At 45.5% G+C, this 23,330-nt stretch overlaps 2 long non-coding RNA genes across 13 annotated transcripts in view; one reads left to right on the top strand and one right to left on the bottom strand.

Moving 5' to 3' along the window:
- LOC128098787 (uncharacterized) overlaps nucleotides 1-23,330 on the bottom strand; it is a 102,579-nt gene that overhangs the window by 69,387 nt on the left and 9,862 nt on the right. For 6 of the 12 annotated variants that reach the window (XR_008214320.1, XR_008214324.1, XR_008214321.1 and 3 more), the window contains 3 exons: nucleotides 17,669-19,055; nucleotides 4,685-4,915; nucleotides 570-795 (listed from right to left, as the gene is read on the bottom strand). This is a non-coding gene — a long non-coding RNA (uncharacterized LOC128098787). Of the gene's footprint in view, nucleotides 1-569; nucleotides 796-4,684; nucleotides 4,916-5,033; nucleotides 15,575-17,668; nucleotides 19,056-23,330 lie in introns of those variants that run through there. The other 6 variants (XR_008214327.1, XR_008214322.1, XR_008214323.1 and 3 more) reach the window with 5 other exon arrangements.
- LOC128098789 (uncharacterized) lies at nucleotides 795-5,948 on the top strand. Its single transcript, XR_008214333.1, has 2 exons — nucleotides 795-1,292; nucleotides 4,614-5,948. It is a non-coding gene; the product is annotated as an uncharacterized LOC128098789 (long non-coding RNA).

The following is a 23,330-nucleotide window of genomic DNA, read 5'->3' as shown; positions in this document are numbered from 1 at the left end:
TAATCCCAGCACTCGGGAGGCAGAGCCAGGCGGATCTCTGTGAGTTCGAGGCCAGCCTGGGCTACCAAGTGAGTCCCAGGAAAGGCGCAAAGCTGCACAGAGAAACCCTGTCTCGAAAAACCAAAAAAAAAAAAAAAAAAAAAAAAAAAAAAAAAAAAAAAAAAAATCTCCATGGACCTGGGGCTGGGAAGATGGCTTCAGGGGGTAGGGGGAGCTTGTTTTGTAAGCAAGAAAACCTGAGTTCAGACACCCAAATAAAAGGCTGGCTGTTGTCCCATGTGCGAACATTCAAATTCAGTGGGAGACTCTCTCTCAAGTGAACAAGGCAGAAAGTGATGGAGGGGGGAGCATTGACAACCTCTTCTGGCCTTGAAACACACACAGAGAATCCTCCAGGGCTGATGACCCTGCACATGGACTACTAGCCATCTTTGTCTGAGAGAGGAACGGAAGAGGAAAGCAAGCAAGGGCTAAGGGTCACATGTCTGAAAACTGCAAGTGAAGACACCCAGTTCTCCACAACAGCTGTCTCGCTGCTCAAGGACTCTCAGACATCTGGCCTCTCTCACCTAGGTGCCAAAGAGAAGCTGCAGAGATTCAAGCAGGAGACAGCCAAGTGCGTCAGGTACCTCATCTCCAGGGATGCTGGCAGGGGAGGTGGAGTCTCCAGTCCGTCTCTGGGCACGGCTTTCATCCTCCTCCAATAGTGACGCAGGAACTGGAGTCTCTGCTGTTTCTTGTGGAGGATGGTGGGTTTCTGCCGGCTTGGCACCTGAATTCTCCCTGCCCTGGACTCTGAACAGAAAGATAACAGCACTGCTCATCTTGATAGAGAAGAAGAAAGGAAGGCCAGCACCGGGTCCCTGCCTGCTGTTTGTGAGTCATAATCAATCACCTCGGCAAGCTCTTTTCAGGTGCTCCCCTGGAGGAAAAGCTGCTTCGGCTGATGTCCTGTTAGACACTGAAACCCAGGCCCATCCTTGAGGAAGGCTCTGAGACTCATCACTGGGCGATTGAGACCGAAAGCACTGCTCTCAACCCCAAGCAGGCAGAATAAAAGACAGCAATTGTACTGCTCAGACGCTGGGTCCACTGCTGGTGCCAGACAGTGACGCCTCGTGCTTCTCTAACTGAACTGGACAGCTGTCCTCAGGTCCCAGACACCATGCCTGTAACACTTCAGCATCTTGACCTGGTTGAGGGACTGGATGTTTGTGTCCTTCCAACACTCATCTGTTGAAACTCCAACAGTGATGGGAATAGGGGGTGGACCTTTGAGATTGTGTAAGATAGTAAGTATGGTGGGGTCCTCCGGAATAGGATTAGTGCCCTTAGGAGAGTCCTGAGACAGTGTGCTGCTGCTGGCTGATCTCTGGCACGTGAGGATATGGGAAGTCAGTAGTCTGTTCATAAGGACCTCTGCTGTGCTGGCATCCTGACCCCAACTTCCAGCTTCAGAGCAGTGAGAAATACATTTCTGTGACCTAGAAGCCACCTAGCTTCGGTTACCGCAAAGAGACTGAGTAAGATCTGTACCCTAAGCCATTGCTAAATGCTGAGTCCTCCCTTTGGGGCTTGCTGAGGGTGCTCACAGAGTCCCAGAATCCCCCCCCATTTTAATGTGAGTGGCTAATCATGCACTAATAAAGTGGAATCCCTTCCCTGAATGCTCCACCCAGTTAGTGCCACCAGCTGGCACCCATCGCTCCATCCCTCTCATTCCCAAGTAAGATGGAGACAGGGCACCATGAGGGAGCCTCTTGTTCCTGCAGCAGCCAACCAGTCCCCCCACACACCCTGGGTGACTCCCCAGAGGAGACCTCCTGCCCTCACTTGCCCTCACTGGTCAAGGGCAGGGGACTGTGGAGCACACGGCTGAGTATGTCCACATGCTTAGAGGCCACCTGGGGTCCCTGGTCCCACAGCCTCTCCAGGCTGCTCCTTCTGCCCTTTGGCTAAGAGCAGTGGAGTCCACACTGAGAGAAATCACCATCTGCTTAGCTTTCCCCACGGCTCTGTCAATCACACAGTGAAGACACATCTTGCCACCAAGCCCGGGAAATGGGCCCCCGAGGGCCACACACAGCTCTAGCTGCAAATGTGTTTACCCAACACAGCACTCTCATTCCTCAGCAGCCAGTCATACCAAGTAGTACAGCACCCTGGGGGTATCTAATCACCCTGCAGGGCCCCTTGCAGCACTCCATCCACACCGGAGGTGTCCAGGGGCAACAAGGGTTGTACAGCCGTCAGGTGAGGCTGCAGCAGGCAGTGACAGTCTGGACTACAACACCCTCCAGGCCCCCAACTGCTCCTCTCTGCCTGGTGGGGCTGAGACCGGGGCTCCCTGAGTAGTGCCGGGGACAAGGACCTCACAGGGAAGTGTAGGTAGGGGGCAACTGGCTCAGCTAGGTCAAGCTCAGACAGAGTTGACTGTATCCAAAGGACTAGCAACCAGAGTTCCCAAACGGAAAAGGAAGTTGAGAGAGCAAGAGAGAGGACAGTGGGGCCCAGAGAAAATAACTAAAAACATAGGGGGGTTGGAAATAAGCCTGCAATACTAGCATTAGGGAGACTGAGGCAGGAGAATTGCTGTGAGTTTGAGGCCAGCCTGGGTACTGAGATTCTGTCTCAGAAATGAGATGAAGAGAAAGGTGGTGGGAAGAAGAGGGAAGGGGAGGTCGGGAAAAGAAGTAAATCAAAGCGTTATAAGCATTATGCATAAGGGCTTTGGCTAAGTCTACCCTGGGCGGAACTCTACACTTTGCCTGTTCTATTGACTGCCTTCTCTGTCACCTTTCATCATCCCCATGAGTCTCATTTCTCTCATCACTGAGATGAAGACAACAAGTGTATCCTAAATGAGGGTGTGTGGAGCCCGGGTGAGCAAATGAATAAATAAAGCACAGAACACTTAACCTGTGCCTAGGAACGGGGGAGGGGAGGGCAGAGAGAGGCTAGAGGACAGGTGCGGGATGCAGTGGACAGGAGGAATAACTTCTAATGCCCAAGCTCGGCGGGATCAATGTGGCAATTACTATTTCAAAAGAGCAGGTAGAGAGGGCTGGGGCGTAGCTCAGTGACAGAGCAGTGAGTGGCCCTGAGTTCGATCCCAGCCAAGGATGGAGAGAAGCGAGTGTTGGGGGGATTATCACACCCACTCTGTAGATGGGAACCTGAGTCCCAGTCCATTATCTCTTTTGGTCCTATTCAATAGAATCTCAGGCCCATGGCCTAGAAGGCAGCAGGCCACACCCTGAACTGCCCCCCCTTTCCTCCACATCACCTTCCTCTTGACCATCACTCCCCTGGAGCTGCTCTCGGCCTCTGTCGCTTCCCCCAACACCCATTCACCTGTGGGTGAGCTCTTTTCAAACCCCTGCCCTATCAAAAAGTGAAAGGAATTAACATGAAAGTGAATGGCTGGGTCCAAGTAATGTCTCCTCCCAGGCATGTGCCTCCACACCCGAAGATAAGGAACACCGTTGTGAGGTCGCGAGGGGATCGGGTCTCTGTTCTCAGTTCTCTGTCCCTGAATCAGCTAGGAATGCTTTTTCCTCTCCTGCTGGGTAATCAGAAAGCGATTCAGAGAATGCCACGCAAGAAGAGTCTCTCTCTCTTCTTGCCATGAACATGCACATGCTCAGAGCCTGATGAATGGTAAATATGACCTTTTGCAAAGTTTCTTGGCAGGCTGATTTATGACAGCTCCTAACCCGAATGTCTCAGGCAGTGGCTGTTTGTGTGTTTGATGAAGTATTCTTTGTCTGGACTTGATAGTTTACAGAACTTCTGTAGCTGGCTCCCACGTTCTCTCTCTCTCTCTCTCTCTCTCTCTCTCTCTCTGATTCTAACTTTTTGCTTGTGTATTTAATCAATCTTGCTGGGAAGCAAACATGAATATATTTATGAATCTCGGTCCCCAAGTTGTCATGCACACTGTATTAGCTTATTACTGTATCTCCAAGATAACTCTTCCTTCTTATCTCCCTACACCTGCACTTTTGAGTTCAGGGAGATCGCAGCTCAACCCAAATTACTTTTAATGTTTGGTTTGCAAAGGGGGCTGCTTTGAGGGTTTCTGTCTTGAACAGGTGTATCTTCTCCTGCATCCGTATTGCCTTTGCCTTTGTTCTTCCCCGTCTCCAAAAGAGAAAGTTATCGAATTAGACTTCAAGCCCTAGAGGTTGCTTCAGCCCAAGAATATAACTAAACTTAATGAGCAAGTGGAATTGCAGATAGAGGAAAGACCGAGACACCCATGATAGGGATGCAAGCGGTTCATGAGTCACTGACCCCCTCCCCCACCCCTTGGAATGGTGGCAGCGGTGTGTCGCAGGAGTCAGCCGTCACTTGCAAGGTATCAGAGATCTGAACCGTTCTTTGACAGAACCGAGAATGATATTTGGTATTGAGTGGATTTTTCTATCCATGGAAGATGGAAGACGGGAGGAGGAGATGGCAATGACCCCAAGATCCTTTTTCAGAAGTGTGCGGGTGAGAGTGTAAGTTTGTGGGGGTCATGCTTAGATCTTTTGGTGTAGAGGCTCCTGGCAGCCACTCCTCGGGGAGCTGTTCTGAGTGCTGAGGTCCCCCTTTCCCCTGACCTACAGATCCCACTGCGCTGGAAGACCTGGCTGTTTACTGTCACTGGCAGCTCTGAGTGCATCTGGAATGGTTTTACCTGCAAGAAAAGACAGGAAGAGCTGGAACCAGGAGCACAACTGAGCAGGAGAACATTGGCTGGGAAGGAAGCCACTCAGAGAAGTTCACCACATCCCGAGGAGTAGTCTAGTCTGCTGTGCCGAGGAGGGACGGCTGAGTTTGTCCAAGGTTCAGAGTCAGCCAGAAAGCTGCACCATGAGCTCAGAAGAACGAAGGCAGGGATGGTGCCAGAATGAACAGGGGATCCAGGCTGCAGACAGAGCAGATGAAACCAAGGGTCTTTGAGTTTCATGGTGTTTTGTGGGATATAGCAATCAATGGGATGCTCTGTTTTCCAATCACTTGGGAAGTAATTACAGAAATCCCACCTTTGCTGGCCCTATCAGTCCAATGGAGCTGAGTAGAGGTTTTTCATCCAGATGACACACCTTTCAAGGCCACTTACACCATGTGACAGTTGCATTCCAGGACCCTGGAGCAATGAGCCCCACTTGTGAGACAGAGACAGATGTCACCTCTATACTGCCATTTGAAGGACAAAAGGAAAGCTGTATAACCATCCTACCCCATACCTGCTGTCAGCCCACTATAGTGCCCAAAATTCCCATTACCTGCTGCTTAGGTTTTCTGTGCAGACACACTAGTAAAGTACAAATGGTACCTAGAAAGAGTCAGGCAGTGGATGCAGAACAAAGAACTTGAATGTCAGAGTAAGCTGGTTTCAGACCCCAGATATTTATATTCTTTACCTCCCTCCTCCTTCCCCCTTTCTCTCTCTTCCTCCCTCTCTGTCTCATACACACACACACACACATGCATGCACGCACACATGCATGCCATGCCTGCAGGGGGGCGGGCCGGAGGTGGGGAGGAGGATATGCCTGGCAACTCACTTAGCATCCTAAAGGCTCTGTGTCCTTGTTTAGGAAAACATAAATTCTACCAATTTAGTATTTGTGCTGGCTAGTTTTATGTCAACTTGACACACAAACCAGAGTTAAATTGAGAGAATCTCAATTGAGAAAATGCCTCTATAAGATCCAGCTGTGGGGCTTAGTGATTGACGGGGGAAGGCCCAGCCCATTGTGGGTGGTGCCATCACTGGGCTGGTGGTCCTGAGTGCTATAAGAAAGCAGACTGAGCAAGCCATAGGGAGCAAGTCAGTAAGCAGCACCCCTCCATGGCCTCTGCTCCAGCTCCTGCCTCCAGGTTCCTACCCTGACTTCCTTCCGTGATGAACAGCAATATGGAAGTGTAAGCCAAATAAACCCTTTCCTCCCTGACTTGCTTTTTGATCATGGTGTTTTATTGCAGCAATAGAAACCCTAACTAAGACAGTAGGTATGACTGGCATGCACTAACAGCCAATGTGGAGACAAACACACATACTGAGAAATGTTTGTCCATTTTACACTGTCACTATGAAAACTAGTATGATAGGAAAAGCCAAGACCAGAGTCAAGAGTCGCAGGTTCTTATTTGTGCTCTTCACTGGCCAGTCTTGTGACCTTGCAAAGGTCACTTTTCTTTCCTGGCCTTAAACTGGATTCATTCACTTAACAGATATTACTGGGGGCTGAAGAGATGGCTCAGCTGTGTAAGCATGGAGAGTAGAGTTTGGATCCCCAGCAGCTGCATTAAAAACCAGGTGGGCATGATGACCTGCCTATCTTCCCAGAGTTTGAAAGGAGGACAGGGGATCCTCAAGACAAACCCACTAGCTAGACTAGCCTAGGTGATCTCCAAGTTCAGCAAGAGACCCTGAATCAATAAAATACAGTGGAGAGTGATCTAGAAGACACCAATACTGAAATTTCTGGCTTCCACATGCACACACACAAACAAGAGTGTGCACCCTCACACATACCACACACACACACACACACGCAACACACACACATTATTAAGTTTCTAATATGTGCCGTGCACTATTCATCTGCTTGTGTGGTGGATAAATGAATAACTGTATGTATGAACTAGTGGTAAGCATCAGGCCGATCCCTACAGTACAGTCTTAGGATGGAATGGCCCTAGGTGGCTACTTTAAATGGAGTCCTCCAGGCAGAGCTCTATGAAGAGGTGAATTTTATACTGAAGCCTGCAGTAACAAGAGGCCAGCCATCAGAAGATCAAGGGGACACTCTAGGCAGGTAGGAGGGCAGCAGGTGCAAAGGCTACCTCAGAAGAGGCAAGAGTGGATGACTTATGAAGTCCTTTCTAGGTCCCACAGGCTTTATCTGTGGTCTCTGTGGCTACGACATGACTTTTGCGTATACACAGGGATCAGTCAGAGGAAAGTTCTTTTACAGGCTGATTGCCATCCCTCAAAGGTAGAGACTGATGTAGTGAGACACATCGGCTGAGGTCCAACTGAGCAAGGGGAAATTCAGAACCAAGACTGGAGAGAGAGGTGCAGCTAAGACAGAGAAGGAAGTGGGGTGCTGGGCTGGAAGGGCCGTGGGAGGGAGCAGAGCGGGCTTCTCTTCTCAGAACGTAGCAGGTGCCCAACATGACACCCAGAGAAGCAGGGATGGAAGCTGCCTGGACAGATGGGCCCTTTTGAACCCTCTGCAGTGACGCTGAAAAAAGGTAAAACCAAGTCACTAAGTCAGGAAGAAACTCCCTGGATGAACATGGACTCAAGGGTCTAGGTTGGTAAGACTGGCACAACAGATACTCATCAGTTTATCACCCGTTCACTTATTCAGCAAACACCTAGTGAGGAGTCAGTCTTCTGGGCCTGTTCTCACTGTGGGGTTTCATCACACAAAGCAGATAAAAGTCCCTAGATAGCAGGGCAGTGGTGGCGCACGCCTTTAATCCCAGCACTCGGCAGGCAGAGGCAGAGGCAGGCGGATCTCTGTGAGTTCGAGGCCAGCCTGGTCTACAGAGCGAGATCCAGGACAGGCACCAAAACAACACAGAGAAACCCTGTCTCAAAAAAAAACAAAAAAACAAACAAAAAAGTCCCTAGATAGAGCCTAATTTTATGGTAGAAGAGATAGGCAGTATTGAAAGGCCAAGGTCTTGAACCTGACATTTAGGCCTTCCATTTAATCTGAACATGATGTGCCCAATTTATGCCTAGGGCAGGGCTGTTGCTGGGTGCTATGCTGACCATATCCAGGCTGGAGAACGCCCGATCCTCAAAACTCTGCTCTCCTTTTACCATTACGCCACTCCAGGAGCTCACAGTCAAACGGTGTGCACAGACTCACCCTGTTGAGAGTCCAGGCTCCCTCCCTGGGTCATCTCAAAGTGCAGCGCTCTCCCACTTGGACCACTTTGCTTCTTAGCAGAGCAGAGACTGCTGTGCTGTGGAACTAGCCCATCAGAACCCTCCGAGACTGCATTGCAGGCAGGCCCTAGGAAGAGGTGGGCACCACCAGTTCTCTGTGCTATGTGAGGCAGCCACTCCTTCCAGGCTCCTGGACCAAGTCCAGAACTGCCGGTGTCTGTGCCTGGTCTCAACAACAGTGGAGTCTTGACGGACTTGGGATTTGTTTTGTTTGTCTTGTTTTTTGTTGTTGTTGTTGTTGTTTGTTTTATGTTGTTGTTTTATCAGTGCTGGGGATCAAACCCTGCACATACACACACACACACACACACACACACACACACACACACACACACCCCACACATACATACGTACATACATAATACATATGCACGCACTCCCTCACTCGCTCACAAGACAAGCACTCTACACCTGGATCTCTTAGCTTTGTTTCAGGACTTGGAGGTTTGTTTCTAGGTGTGCAGCCAATAATCTGGATCTGGCAGGCTTCCTAAAAACATTCTGAGCAGTCCCACATTAATTTCAACGATTTCACGAGATTCGGTTCCTGTTATTTAACACTGAGAACCATGACCACTGCTCTTCTAAGTCCTTGTCTCCCCGTTATCAGTAGGATAAACTGAATTTTCTACAGCTTGAAATATAGATTTGTAATGACTTAAGACCATAGGGGTGTGGTCTTTCCCATTCAGCAGCCATTGGAGAACAGCAGCCATGGCTCGGCCCCACTCCATGGTCTTGGGCCTCAACAAGGGTCACAGGATGATGAAGAATGTCAGCAAGTCGAGACTCAGCAAACACACCAAATTTGTGGGGCATGATCTGGGAGCAGTGTGGCTCGACACTTTCAGAGCAGTACCCCATGAAGAAGCTACTCAAGATCTCTAAGGGCAAGCAGGCCCTCAGGTTCATTGTGAAGAGGGTGTGGCCACACCTCGGGCCAAGAGGAAGCAAGCGTGTTGAGCTGAGCAATTACTGGAGGCCTTGAGGAAAGCAGCCAACTGCTTCTACCTGCTTGTCCTCCCCCTTCAACAAACCTTCATATTAGAAACAAATAGCCGTACTTTCTGTGCCTCTCAGATTGCCTGAATTTTTCCCAAGATAAATTTTTAAATATTTTAAGCTAGGTAAAGATGGAAATACAATGTATCGCGATTTGTGGATGCATCAGCATGTGGATTTCTCAGGAAACTGACAATGTCTGGGAGGCATGGTGGTACTGAAAGAGAAAGGAAAAATAACAAGCTTTAACATTAATGAAATATGATCAACAAGTTTACTTGGGAAGTCGTAGGTTACATAGTAAGAAGAAAACAGGATAAAAACCTGCATCTAATCCCAGACAACAGGAGCCAAAACTGGACTACTGTCTTCTGTACACCTGCTTTCCCCTCCTTTCCTGGAAAAGCGTAGACAGTGAGCTCTGTTTGCTAAAGATAAAACTGTCTTACCTAGAAACCTGCAAATTTCAGCTTCTAGAAAACTTAGCTCCAAGGAATATCTCCTTTAGGGTGAGGGCGAAAAGACTGCCGTAGAATGGTCAATGGTCACATAGAAAAGATGATGAAAATGCTTATGTCTATGTAAGCTATGAAATATTTCTGATGGGGGCGGGGCCTCTTTAAGTAATAGCTAGAGGCTACATCGGTGCACTAATTAAGAGTTTTTCCTTTTGTCTCTGAGTGCTGAGAATTTCTCATTGGATAGCGGTAAGCCTCCCTGATAATACACATCTGTAATCCCTCCCACTTGGGATGTGAAGGCAGGAGGACCAAGAGTTCAAAGTCAACCTTGAGTGTATAGCAAGTCTGAAGCAAGCCAGAGCTATAAGAGACCCTGTCTCAAAACAACACCCCCCCCCACACACACACACACACACACACGAGACAGAAAACAAGAGAGATGAATCCAATCATCTGAGTTCCCATCTCAGGAAACTAAAGAAACGAGAACAGTATAAACCCAAAGGCGGATAATCAAACCAACAGTTTAATCAAAGCAGGAATCAATAAAATGGAGATGGGAAATCAATATGAGAAGTCAAAAAAAAAAAAAGCTCACTCTTTAAAAAAATAATAATACTACAGGACTGGAGAGGTGACTCGGTGGTTAGGAGCACTGGTTGCTCTTCCAGAGGACCCAGATTTAATTCCCAGCAACCAAGGCGGGGGGGAAGGTGGGTACTGTTCATGCAGGCAAAACACCTGTACACAAAAATAAGATAAAATAATTTCTTAAGACAAGGCACTCGTCAAGCTACAAATTACTAACATTGCAAATGACACAGAAGCTGAATCTACCGGTCCCAAGGGTGTTAAAGCTCAGTGATGGAAGATTAAAAACAGTCGCATGCCTACATATCTGTTACCTTAAATGAAATGGACTAATTCTTTCACAGATACAAACTATTAAAATGCACACGTAGAGAAAGTAGATCATATGAACAGAAAAAAGATAGAAGTAATAATTAATAGCCTTCCAAAAAGGAATTACCAAGTCCAGATGGTTTCATTAAAATTCTACTAAACAGTGAAGGAAAAAAATGATACTAAGTCTCTATCGTTTCTTGTAGGAAACAGAAGAGGACAAGTATCTCATAATATCCTGTGAGCTCATCGAAACCCTGACACCAGAACCAGATTGCAACTAGAAAAGAAAACTACAGACCATCTTACTCATGAACACAGATGCAAAATATCACAAGCACAATTCACCTGCACAGAAAAAAGAATTTACATCGAGCGCCAATGGGTTTATTTCAGGTATGTAGCACTGATTCAAAACTCAAAAGTCCCCAGGTGTGGTGGCACATGCCTTTAATCCCAGCAGTAGAGACAAGCAGATCTCCAAGTTCAAGGCCAGCCTGCTCTACAGAGGGAGTTCCAGGGCCCCCAGAGAAACCCTATCTCAAAAAAAAAAAAAACCTTAAAAGTCAGTTCACAGAATCCATGATATCAACAGGTTAACAAAGAAAAAATTCATGTTCATACCAATAGATGCAGAAATTACCTGATGAAATCCAACATCCATTCATGATTAAAAAACAAACCATGAAAGTAAAATGAAAAGGGAGTTTCTTACCTCGATACAGAAAGCCCACATCCCACAGCTGGTATTGTATGTACTTAATGATGAGCTGGTAGACAATGCCCCACTAAGATCAGGAACATGAAAGGAGTTCTCTCATCATCCTGCACATCCCGGGTATAAAACAAGTTCAAAACCAGCCTGGGCTACATGAGACTGTATCTCAAAAACCAAAAGAACACAACATTGAACGTGTATGCTTGAAAAAAAAAAAAAAAGGTTTCGAATCGATCTTCTGGAAAAGCTAATAGAATAAGATAGGGGTGCAAAATTTAAATCAGTGGAGAAATGTAATAAAATTGTCTCGTTTTTGAAGATGCCATGATTATGTTGAAGATCTTAAGAAATTGGCACCCTCCCCACACAGAAGCTGGAGGAATAGCTAAGTGGGTAAAAGGACATGCTGTCCAGTCTGGAGACCTGAGTTCTATTACCTTGAACCTACATCATGACAGGGGAAAGTGACTTTCTCACAAATTGTCCTCATACCTCCACATGTACACATAGGTACACGTCGGTAGATGGATAGATAGATACATAGATACATAGATACATACATACATACATACATACATACGTAGATACGTAGATACATAGATAGATGATAGATACATACATACATACATACATACATATGTAGACAAATACATAGGTACATACATACATACATATATATGTAGATAGATAGATAGATAGATAGATAGATAGATAGATAGATAGATAGATAGACAGGTAGGTAGATGGTAATAGATAGGTATAGATAATTTTTAAAAGAATTTATTTCAAAAGGTCCTCCAGAATTAACAATTACGAAGTAGCCTAGTACAGGATTACCATACAAAAATAATTATTTTCAGATATGTTCCATATTCCACAATGAGTAATTAGAATACAAAATCTAAAACACAATATTATCCACATGAGTAGCAACTAAATACTTAGGTGTAGATCCATCAAAATATATACAGACTGTAAGAGGAAACCATACAATTCTGATGAGAGATATCAAAGATGTAAGTAGAGGTACTTCATATTTTCAAGGACAGGAAGGCCAATGTTCCTCAACTCAATCTACAGATCTACAGATGAGGTGAAATCCTAATCAAAATCCTAGTGGGCTGTTTGGGGGATGGCATGAAAAGGCAAAGAAGAATCACAACAAGAAACACATGGCACAGGCAACACAATATCGAAGAAGAACAAAGCCAAAGAGATGCTAGCTGATTTTAAGAGGACCATGAAGGATCACTAATCAAGATAGAGCAGCACCTGGGGTTGGGGGGATAGACAGACCAAGGGAACAAAACAGTCTAAAATAGACCCAGGTAATATACACAACATATCACTGAGAAAGTAGAGAAGGAAATTCAATGGAGAAACGCAAGTCATTTCAACTAGTAGTAGTGAAACATTGAGATAGCCTTACTTTAAAAAAATCATCAAAATATGGAGTTCTACTGTATATAAAAAATGAATTCAGACTGTACTGTAAGCTTAAATATAAAACCAAAAACTTCTCTGGCTGGGGAGATGGCTCAATGGGTAAAATTACTCTGTAATGTAAGGACCTGAGTTTGATCCCCGGAGCCCAAGTAACAAAGCTGGGCATTCCTGTAGTCCCTACACTGGGGAGGTGGGGACAGTGGGTCCTTAAGTCCTGCCAGCCAATCAGCTTATCCAAAGGGGTGAGCTCCAGTGAACACCAGAGAGCCTATCTCAAAACTGAGGTAGAAAGCTGCTGAGGAAGACACCTGAGGTGGACCTTCGGCTTCCTCATGCATACACACATTCATTTGCATGCATACAAACCCATGTCCATGAATACACACATGAACACATGCATACACAGATGCATGTGTACCTAACAGTACACCATACATACACACATGAACACACACATATGTATACATATGTGAACACATACACATGAATACATACATGTAAATGTGCACATACATGCACGTTGTGTAACAGTTTCCTCTAAGATCAAAACATCCCATTCTGCAGGAAGCTCCTTACGCAGGAAGGTGAAAGTTGGAATAGCTTCAGGAAGTCCCTGAAACTAACCAGATTCACTAGGCCTGTCCCTACCAGAATAAATAATAAAAGCTGAGAGTTCCCCTCAGGCAGAAGAGCGCTGAAATTCAAAGAAGACACTTAGACCAGTCCAGCTTCATGGAAGAAGCAGAAACCAGCTGAGCTGCCTGGAAGAGGTTTAGATCAGCTGTGGCACTTGGAAAGGACACTCTCCAACCTGTCGAGCTGCCTGCAGACTGTGCAGTGTGCTCCAGGTTCCTGACTTTGTGAGCTGTCAATCATGCTGGGGTGAGCTTTGGTGATGCATCTGTCTTTGGGTCATTTCTGCTCCTGTAAGAAGTAACCCTTCACCCATATTCCTGTAAGTAACCCCAATAAAACTCACTAGTTCACCAAATTGGACTTTGGTGTTATCCATACTTTGGTCTGTCATGGGATCCCTATCTGGGGTTAGTAAATGTGTGTGTTGCATCTCTCCAGGAAAAGTTTTGTCATATAACATATGCACAAATTCATATACGTGTGAATAACATACATGCATACACACATGAATACATGATTATGCATATAAATATACATGCACATATATAGACACACACACAAAAAAATAAACATACCCTAGAAGAAAATCTTTATGACCTTGGTTTTGGAGATGATTTTTCAGACACAAAACCAAAAGTATAATAATTAAAAGAAAAATTATCGAGTTGGACTTAGCTAAAATTAAAACTTGCTGTTCTGCAAGAGATTAATAAAAGCACGAAAAAGCAAGCTGCAGTTGGGTAGAATATGTTCATAAAATACATATTTGATAAAGGCATTTTATTCCAGACTATAAAAAGAATTCTTCAAATTCAATATTAAGAAAATAACCCAATTAAAGAATTGGCAAGATATGTGAAAAATGTTTCGCCAAAGAGGGCACCTAGATACAGCATGAAAAGACATCCAATTTCACATTGCACTAGAGAATTACAAATGAAAACAATGAACCACCTCTACACGCCTAAAACTAAGAGAAAAAGCACCTAGCAATACCAAGTACTGGCGGAATGCAGCACAGTACGAGTTCTCTCTGGTCTCTGTATGGAGTCCAAAGTGGCCCAGCCCCTTTGAGTGACAGCCTGATAGCATCTCACACAGTTCAGTATAGTCTCAGACTACTCAACTGAGTTGAGAACTTATGCTCACACTAAGTTTCAAACCCTGGGACAAAAGGCTGAAGTGCTTATTTAACTTATCAGAGGTGGACCTGGCTCAGATCCTCCCAGCATCCCTCAGTCCCTACCTGTCACAGGGTATGGCTGGCATACCCCACGCCCTACCCTGAACTCTACAGCCCAGGGGCTGGGCTGCCCTTCCTCAGAGGCTCTTCCTATATAATCCAGCCATTTTGGTTACCCACCCTTCTTTTACCTTTTGCCCTCTTGGCTGCTGTACCTGGTCTCCTTTTCTCCCCTTTCCCTCTGGTCACATTCACTCTGGACTCTCCCAGACGTCCCTGCCTCTGTCTATGCGCTCCCTTTTATCTACAATAAACTTTCTCCTCCACCACACCTAGAAGCAGACATGTCCTTTCCTTTTCATTTCTTTTTTTCATTCATACACAAAACCTGCACTCCATGTTTACAGCAGCTTCACTCATAATCACTAAAACCTAGGAGCAGCCACAACATCCTTCAACAGGTGACTGGATGTGTAAACTATTCCACACAATGAAACTGTTGTCCACAGATGAAAAGATAAATTCACAAGTCATGAAAAGGGGTGGCAAGAGCTTAAATGCATCCTGTTTGTTCCCATTACTTTTCTATTGAGGTGATAAACTCCATGACCCAAAGCAACTTGGGGAGGAAAGGGTTTATTTCATCTTACAGCTTGTAGTTCATCCTCCAGGGAAGTCAGGGCAGGAACTCAAGGCAGGAACCCAGAGGCAGGAACTGATGCAGAGGCCATGGACAAGGGCTGCTTATAGGCTTGCTCTCCATGGTTTGCTCAGTTTGCTTTCTTGTACCACTTAGAACCACCAGCCTAGGGGTGGCACTGCCCATAGTTGGCTGGCTCCTCCCACATCAATCATGAATCGAGAAAACACCCCCACAGACTTGCCTACAGGCCAATCTTACAAAGGCATTTTTTCAATTAAGATTCCCTCTAGCCAAATATGTCTAGGTTTGTGTCAAGTTGACAAAAACTGACCAGCACATTAATAAATAGAAGAAGCTAGTCTTAGGTGGCTGTGTGTGTATGCATGATTCCAACCAGGAGACATTCTGAAAAGGAAAGACTGGAGACATTAACTAGATTAGTAGATGCAAAGGCTCTTGGTACGGTGACAGAAGGACACAGAGATGAAGCACAGGGTGAGAGGTTGGGGAGCAGTAAGACTACCCTGTATGACACTGTAATAACACATGCATCCTACACATTAATATGAGCCAAGAGAACTGTATGTACACTACATTAATTACAATGTTTCACTATTGGTTCATTAGTTGCATATATATATATATATATATATATATATATATATGCCACATACACACACACACACACACACACACACACACACACACACACACACATATATATATATATATATATATATATATATATATATATATATATATATGCCACACTAATGCATGATGTTAATAGGTGGATGAGCGGTGACTGGAAATCCTGAACTCTGTTTGGTGATTGAAAATGGTGGTTTCTGTCTTGCTCACACTTCACACCCACACCAGGTTAACTCCTTTTTCCTCCTTCCAAGGTAGTCTGGTGGGCAAAAGCTCCCTCTTTGAATATCACCAGCCACCATAAAAGAAAATATACAGAAAAGCTCTTTAAGGAGATGCATGGATGAGCTATGTGGTTCCAGCTCACGTTTCATTAACAGCAAGTCATCCAGCCACGCCCACCTTTAAAGGAATGGGAATGTAATTGTATCAAGTGCCCAGGGAAAGAAAGAAAAATCTGAAGCCCAGTCATTAGCCCTAATGACTCCCACTTGCTGTGCCTGGGCCAACATTGCCACCAAGAGACGCATGCTCAGAAACACACAGAGGAACCCACGCTGGCTGTGGAGAAACATGGCGGCTGCTTGCGAGTCCTGCAAGCCCAGCCACTGACATAGCTATCCCACCCCGCGTAATCACTTCACTACTCCGAAATCCCTCCTGAAAACCTTAGCTCTTCATGAAATTCTCCCTTGGCTTCAGACTCTCGCTATCAATTTACAAGAGGGAACACGTCCAAAGAGCGACAGAAGGAAGGAAGGCTGAGAAAAGTGTTTTCAAAAAGCCTTTGTAGGTAAGATCAAGGACCTCCGTACCAGCTTTCCCTCCGCCGAGCTTTGCTCAGCAGGCTGCTTGACCCGTCTCTTCACCCATCGTCACCAAAGCAGATGGCATGCTACAAAAGGACATGGTAGTTGTAGAGAATTATAAAGTCACGTTCTGTTGATGACAGCCAAGACTGCCTTAAGCATTCTGAAGCTGAGATGAGTGGAAGAAACCGTGTTACCAAGGACTACTTGATTTGCATGTGACAAAAAATTCAGCTCAAAGCAGCATAAGGGTAGTAAGAATGAGTCGTTCTGTGGAACCAAGAAGTCCGGAGATGCGCTTACAGAACTGGATTACTGAGATAAATCTACACCAGAGACTTCCAGGAAGATAGAAACACTGAGGCAGAAAATACCTCAGCTACCAGCTCCAGCACATGCCCAAGAATACTAAGGATGCGCGTGGGTTAGAGTCACGTGACCATCCTTGAGCCAATCACTATCACTGTAGTTACTGGATTGACATGGAATTCTTTTGCTGTTGTTATTTTAAGCGTCTGTTTATTGTAGAGTTGAGGACCAGTTCCATAGCCTGGTATGTACAAAATAAGTATTCCACCCCCGAGCTATATCCTCACCCCTCAGAATAGGTTTGCTAGAAAGGACATTGCTGTTTCCTGAGTGAGGAAAAGATGGCTACAACTACCAGAGCCTGCCATGCTAGCGGTAGAGTCCAGCAAACACGCCTGTGCACGTACACACACACACACATACACACACACACACACATACACACACACACACACACACACACACACACACACATTCAGGCAAGCCTTCCAGCCTCTGACTGCCCATCTTAGAGACAGACTGTAGTTGCAGGACTGTTCAAAGCTGACAAAGACAGTCTCCTGGAGCAGCTCTGTCACCATCCTCCACAAACATGAGACATGAAGACCCTCTCCCAGCTCTTTTCCCTTCACTGAAAATCTCCTTTGTAATGTGCTGCTCACCTCAGGTCCCCCAGGAGAATTAGAATATCTTGGGGGGAAAGGCTGGTCTTTGCGCCTACCACATGGCCCAGAAAGAGCCATTTGGCTAATACTGCGAGCATGCCTGGCTCTGTGAATCTACAGCTGGAGGAAATAATGAACTTCTAAGAAAAGTGATAGTGTCTGGACTTCAGGGTCTTTTATTTTTTTTAACTTTGTCTAGGACAATTAAGAGTGTCTCCTAGAAAAAGAGAACAGATTTACAATAAAAGCAAGAACACAAATGAATTAACTGTGTGTGACCTGAATGAGCGATCAGACGGTGGCAGGTGAGGAAGTAAACAAAACAGGTTCGTGCCGGCAGGAGGAACACTTGGATACAGACTTTGCTTCCTGTTATTTGTCCTCGGATCTTGTTCACGGCCGGCCACGTGATCCACGGACAGCTAAGACACAAGGTAGATGCAGAGAGCAGCTTGGGTTGGAAGGACCTGCAGGGCTTTGATGAACGCAGTTGAACACAACCCAGGGCTTTAATTCCTGCGCAGGCCTGGAGAAGTCCATGACTTCCCCTTCCTTAGCCACTGGTACCCTGCTCATCTCACCCGTCCTCCATCTGGGAATGCGGGATTTCTCCATTTGCCCAGAGTCAAAGTCCCTCCCACCCTTCCTCCTCGACATATGCAGGCGACACATTAGCATGGTAATGTCTCGTGCCATTAGTGAGTAACGTGCTGAATAATTAGGCTATGAAAATCTAACGGCAGGGATTTTTGTTTTATTAGCAATTTTCCATCCTATTGTGTTAATTTCGGCTCATGTCAGCCAGCTTTCTAAGTAAACAATGATCACAGGCAGACATCATTTCCCAGTACATTGTGCTGCCAGGGTGACTTAACAGACCAGAAAATGGCTTAAGTTGTCTTTTGTCTTCCAGTCTCTGCCTTCTGGTAATGTCACCATCTATCTCATCTCTGGTTTCTTGTGACCGTGGGCTGTTCATTTCCTTTGTGTGTCTTTGGCTCCTCTCCCTTGTCAGTCCACCCATCCTTCTTGCCCATTCTCATTTCCCTCTTCACCGACACTGGCTGCCATCTCTTCCCCAGGACCTCTGTATGCCAACCTGCAATGGCATCTCCCTGCCCAGCCAACTCCTTTCTCGTAATTTCCACATTCATCCTTGCATTCGCTGGCCCTGTTCTTTCCTCTTTCTTTAATGTAATAATACATTAATAATTTAATGATACACTTCCTTTCACTTCTTTCCGTTTGCTTTTCTTCCCAATGGGTTATCTTATGATCATTCCTTCCTCACTGGTCCTTCCACACTACACTCCTCCTAGCTCTTAGAGCATCTCTGAAACTCTCAACACTCACTCAGCCTAACACAACACACAGGGAGAGAGAGAGAGGCATAGACAGAGAGGCAGAGGTAGAGACAGACAGACAGACAGACAGACGAGTGACATGGCGACAGGGGAGGGGAAGCACTCATTTTCTCTTTCCTGCTTGCAGAGATTCTTGGCTGGCAGATGATCGGCACTGGGCCCAGGCTCACTGGAAAGTTGATGCTTTCTCTGTGGCGTCCCTCTGGTCCTCACACATCTGCAAGTTTCTCCCGGAGCTGAGAACACGCTCTGCCACTTAGTGTATTACTGTTGTCCAGGTTACAAAAGCAGCTGCCGGATTCCTGAGAAACATAATGGAGAAAAGAAGCCATGACACTTAGGTGGGACAGATCTGGTTGCTGGGGGGGTGGGAGTGGTGGGGCTTGTGGTTGATCAGAGGCCCTCCTTGTCCTTCTCCTTCCCCTTAACCTCCAGGAAGTATCAGGCCTCCAACGAAGTATCAAATTTATTCGCCTTACTCAAATATCGAGGCCAAAGAACTAGAATAATGAGGCAATGCGGTCAATAACTCAAACACGTAATCTTGGTATCCATAAAAGACCAAGAGCCTGGCAAGCTGCCATCTGGGGCAGCCATTTAGGACAAGCCAAGGTAATCCATACTTTTCATAATTAACTTGCAAAATGCAATATAATTACCATCCTTGCAAAGGACCATAAATATATTGTTTCCTTTGATTCCCCCAACCCTTGCTTGGTTCCTCCCTCCCATTTCTCCCCTCCTTCTATAGTACTTAACACATGCAGAATGAGTCATCATCTTTTAAAACCTCAACTGGCTTAACACGTAAGATTTTTTTTTTTAACACTACAAGGGCAATTGTGGCTCTGGTAAGAAAGAAAGAAAGAAAGAAAGAAAGAAAGAAAGAAAGAAAGAAAGAAAGAAAGAAAGAAAGAAAGAAAGAAAGAAAGAAAGAAGGAGGACAATAAACTTGTTGAAGACGGAAATGCAAAAAGATGTAAGGGTTTTTGTTTTGTTTTGGTTTGGTTTGGTTTGGGGGGTTTTTTTGTTTAGTTTTGTTTTGTTTTTTGCAGATCTCTCATGTACCCAGAATTGTACATTCGTGAGAACTGCAAATGAAATAGGACAATGGAATGGAAAGAGAAAACGATTTGATCATATGAGATAAGCTACACATACAACCTATACTTCTAAAGAGAAATTGTGTAGTTTCCTGAAGGCAGAGAAACTGAAGGCAGGCTTTAATCACAGCAGACTGGAAAACCAATGAGCACAAAAGAATCTGAAATGTTCATGAACTAGAATCACAGGACATGTGGCCGACTGTGATCACTACTCAAAACTAGGAGGCTGGTGGGCACTTCCAGCTTCTGTCACGGCAAAGCCATCTAGCCAGCATCCCCCAGGCTTGGACCCCTAAGACCACTATGTTTCATGTACCATGGACCAGTACTAGAACCAGAAATGGACTGGATGACCTCATTTTTGCCTTCTTCCATCCTGCCTTCGTCACGTGCCCAGGCTGACGTCATGCCTCAGACACTGCAGCAGCCCTGACACTGACTGGTGCACCAGCAAAAATCACCCACCACGGCCAACCTCACCCTGCATTTAGCACATCAGTATTCAGCACCACAGTCAGTGCCCAAGCCAGCAGGAAGGAGGGAGGCCTGGTAGGGGCTTCCAGGAAAACAATCTTCCATTATCAGCCATAGGCTCTTGTTTCTGATGCCTCTTCCTTCTGGTTTTATTCACAGCTGCTGTAGCTGGGTGTCCACAAAGACACGATAAGTTTACTAACAGTCGCTGCACAGGGAAAGTGCCTTTTCCTCTACACACGTGCACAGCACCTTTCTTTAGGAAGCTGACTGTACTTGACAAATCCTGCAAACTCCTCTCTGCATCCTTCCATTTGCTGGTGAAGAAGGCAGGCCTGTATTCCAGCTGCCTGGGCTAAGCTTTTTCACATAGCAGCTACATAACCTTGGCCTAGTCACCTGGCAGATGTAACACTACTGTCTCATTGGTTTTGCTGACACTGTCATTACTGCTATTAATCTGGCCATACTGGCCCCCTTGCTATTGTTTGACTCTTGCGTCAAACCTTTGCATTTGATATTTCCTCCGTGTGTGTGTGTGTTGTGTGTGTGTGTGTGTGTGTGTGTGTGTGTGTGTGTGTGTGTGTTGTGTATCTATGAGGGGTATGTATGTGTGTGTGTGTGCACGCCGGCACAGTAGTGCATGCGTACATGTGTATGTATTGGAGATCTGAGGTTGACCCTGGATGTCTTCCTCTATCACTCTCCACTTTAGTTTTCGAAACAGTCTGTCGCTGAACCTGGAATTCACTGATTGGCTGCACTGGCTGGCCAGTGAACTCTAGGAATCCATTTATTTCTGCCACAAGCACTGGGGTCACAGGCACGTGCCATTACACCCAGCTTTTACATGCGTGCTGGGAGTCCAAACTCAGGTCTTAATTCTTGCTCATAAAGCACGTTACCGAGTGGGCAAATGTCTCCCACATGTCTCCTCAACCCCATAGCTTTTATATAACCCCACGCCTGAGTAACTGTGTGGTTGGCTTCCCCAGTCCCTGCCGATTCTCACCCAGGTCCTCCTGCACACCTGGAACATCCTTTCCTGCATCCTCCGCTCTTGCTTCATTGTTCTTCCTAACATTTATCACACCCCACGACGTGCTAAGCAGGCGTGGTTTTGCACTTTCAGCTGCCACGTGCCTTCTTAGAAGATAAGGTCCACCAGGGAGGAGAGCTGAGACTAGGAGCCCAGCTGGAAGTCCTCTCCAATTGGCATCGCTGGCCTGCCGAATAAAGCTGCCCTGGCAGGAGCAGTAGAAACTGCAAGGGAAGTGTTTCTCTACATGTACTCTGAACCTGTGCAACCAGAAGACGCTACTGGAAAAGGGCAGAAGTCCAGGAACAACCAGAAAAGGACTTACAACCACCCCTGCCCCAAGGGCCAGAACCCCACAAACACTGAGGCTGCAGAGGCCGGTGAGTCCCACTCTCCCCTCCAGCACACACTGCTGTGTGAAACCTACTCCAGCCCAGGAGAGCTGGAGACATCCCCTTTCAACTCAGCGTGGCTGTACCAGCGATTCGCTCCGTAAGTATTCTCTTTACCTCTCATTTCCTATTATTTCATTTCTGCTCGCGCACATGCGTCTCCGGATGGTTTTGCTTTGCTTTGTCTGTTCAGTTAGGTTCTGGGACTGCTGTTCATGTTTCTCCACCCAGTGTCCTATAGGACACGCTTTACTTTTCAGCCGTATTTCATTTACTCCACCACTTAGTCCTACATCTTTTCTTCCTTCTCTCATAATTCTCTCCTCCCTTTATTTCTTGATTGTAACCTTCTATACATTCAACAGTCTCTAAAATCCATGGGCCCTAACCATATCTCAGCTTTCCCTCCAGCTCAGCTGTTTTGTCTTGTTTTTAAAGTAGATCTAGGATTTATTTCCTATCCTTCCCCACCCTACTTCCCTCTCAGTCCTTTTTTTTTTTTTTTTTTAACATTTTTAGACAGGGTTTCTGTGTGTAACAGCCCTGGCTGTCCTAGAACTCGATTTGTAGACCAGACTGGACTCGAACTCACAGAAATCTGCCTGCCTCTACCTACTGAGGCCTGGGATTAAAGATGTGTACCACAGGCTCTCACTCCTGATCTTATTAACTAAAATCTGAATTCTTGTTTTGTGTGTTTGTTTGTTTGTTTGTTTTTAATCCCCCAACAGTCACTGACGTCTAAGGGGCCACTGTTCTTTAGTAGCTGGTATGACAGTTGCACATTGCTATCATCAAACAGCCTTGCTTACTCTCACAGTTAGCATCTTACTCAGGGAATAATACAGAACTTACACTAGATACCCTGAGGTTCTGAATTAATTTCTGAACTAAATACTAAGTTCTACTGCATCCAAGTCCCTTTTGAACATGGCAAATACTTCAACTAAAAGAATACATAGTTGATTTTTAAAAATAATAAACCAAGTAGTAAAATAACACCAGATGCTTAAATCCTAACACCAAGTAACAGAAGAAACATGGAAAAACAAATTAACTCCTTAACCCTACTGTAATGGCTCCTAGTGTTAGTGAGTCAGATGAGATCCTGGACAGAGAACTCAGAAGAATGATTATGTTTGCTCAGAGACACAAACAAATAGCTGAATTAAATAAGGAAGATGATGGATGATGTGAAAGAGGAATTCAATGAAGAGATAAAAATACTAAAGGAAAATAAATCTGAAATGCTGGAAATAAAAAAATAGTCAAATTTTTTTTTTTTTAAAAAAAAGCTTTTGGAGGAGGTTTTAGCAATAGACTGGATTGAGGAAGAGACAGGATGCCTGAGATTAAAGACAAAGTAGAGGAACAGGAATACTCAGCAAAGACAAAGATAAAACAAGAAGGAATCGGTGGGGATTCCAAGACACAAGCCACACTCTGAAAAGATCACATCTACTGGTTATGTTCAAAGAAGACTGTCATTCTAAAGGCATAAGATACAAAATCAAAAGAATTGTAACAGAAATTTTCCCATGGTTAGGAAAAGAGATGTCAATGCAG

This window comes from Peromyscus californicus, unplaced genomic scaffold, assembly GCF_007827085.1.
Source record: "Peromyscus californicus insignis strain IS unplaced genomic scaffold, ASM782708v3 Scaffold_6__1_contigs__length_162567912, whole genome shotgun sequence".
In the NCBI taxonomy this organism is placed as follows: Eukaryota; Metazoa; Chordata; class Mammalia; order Rodentia; family Cricetidae; genus Peromyscus; species Peromyscus californicus.
The sequence above is the reverse complement of the archived record's forward strand: the minus strand, read 5'-3'. Positions and strand labels throughout refer to the sequence as shown.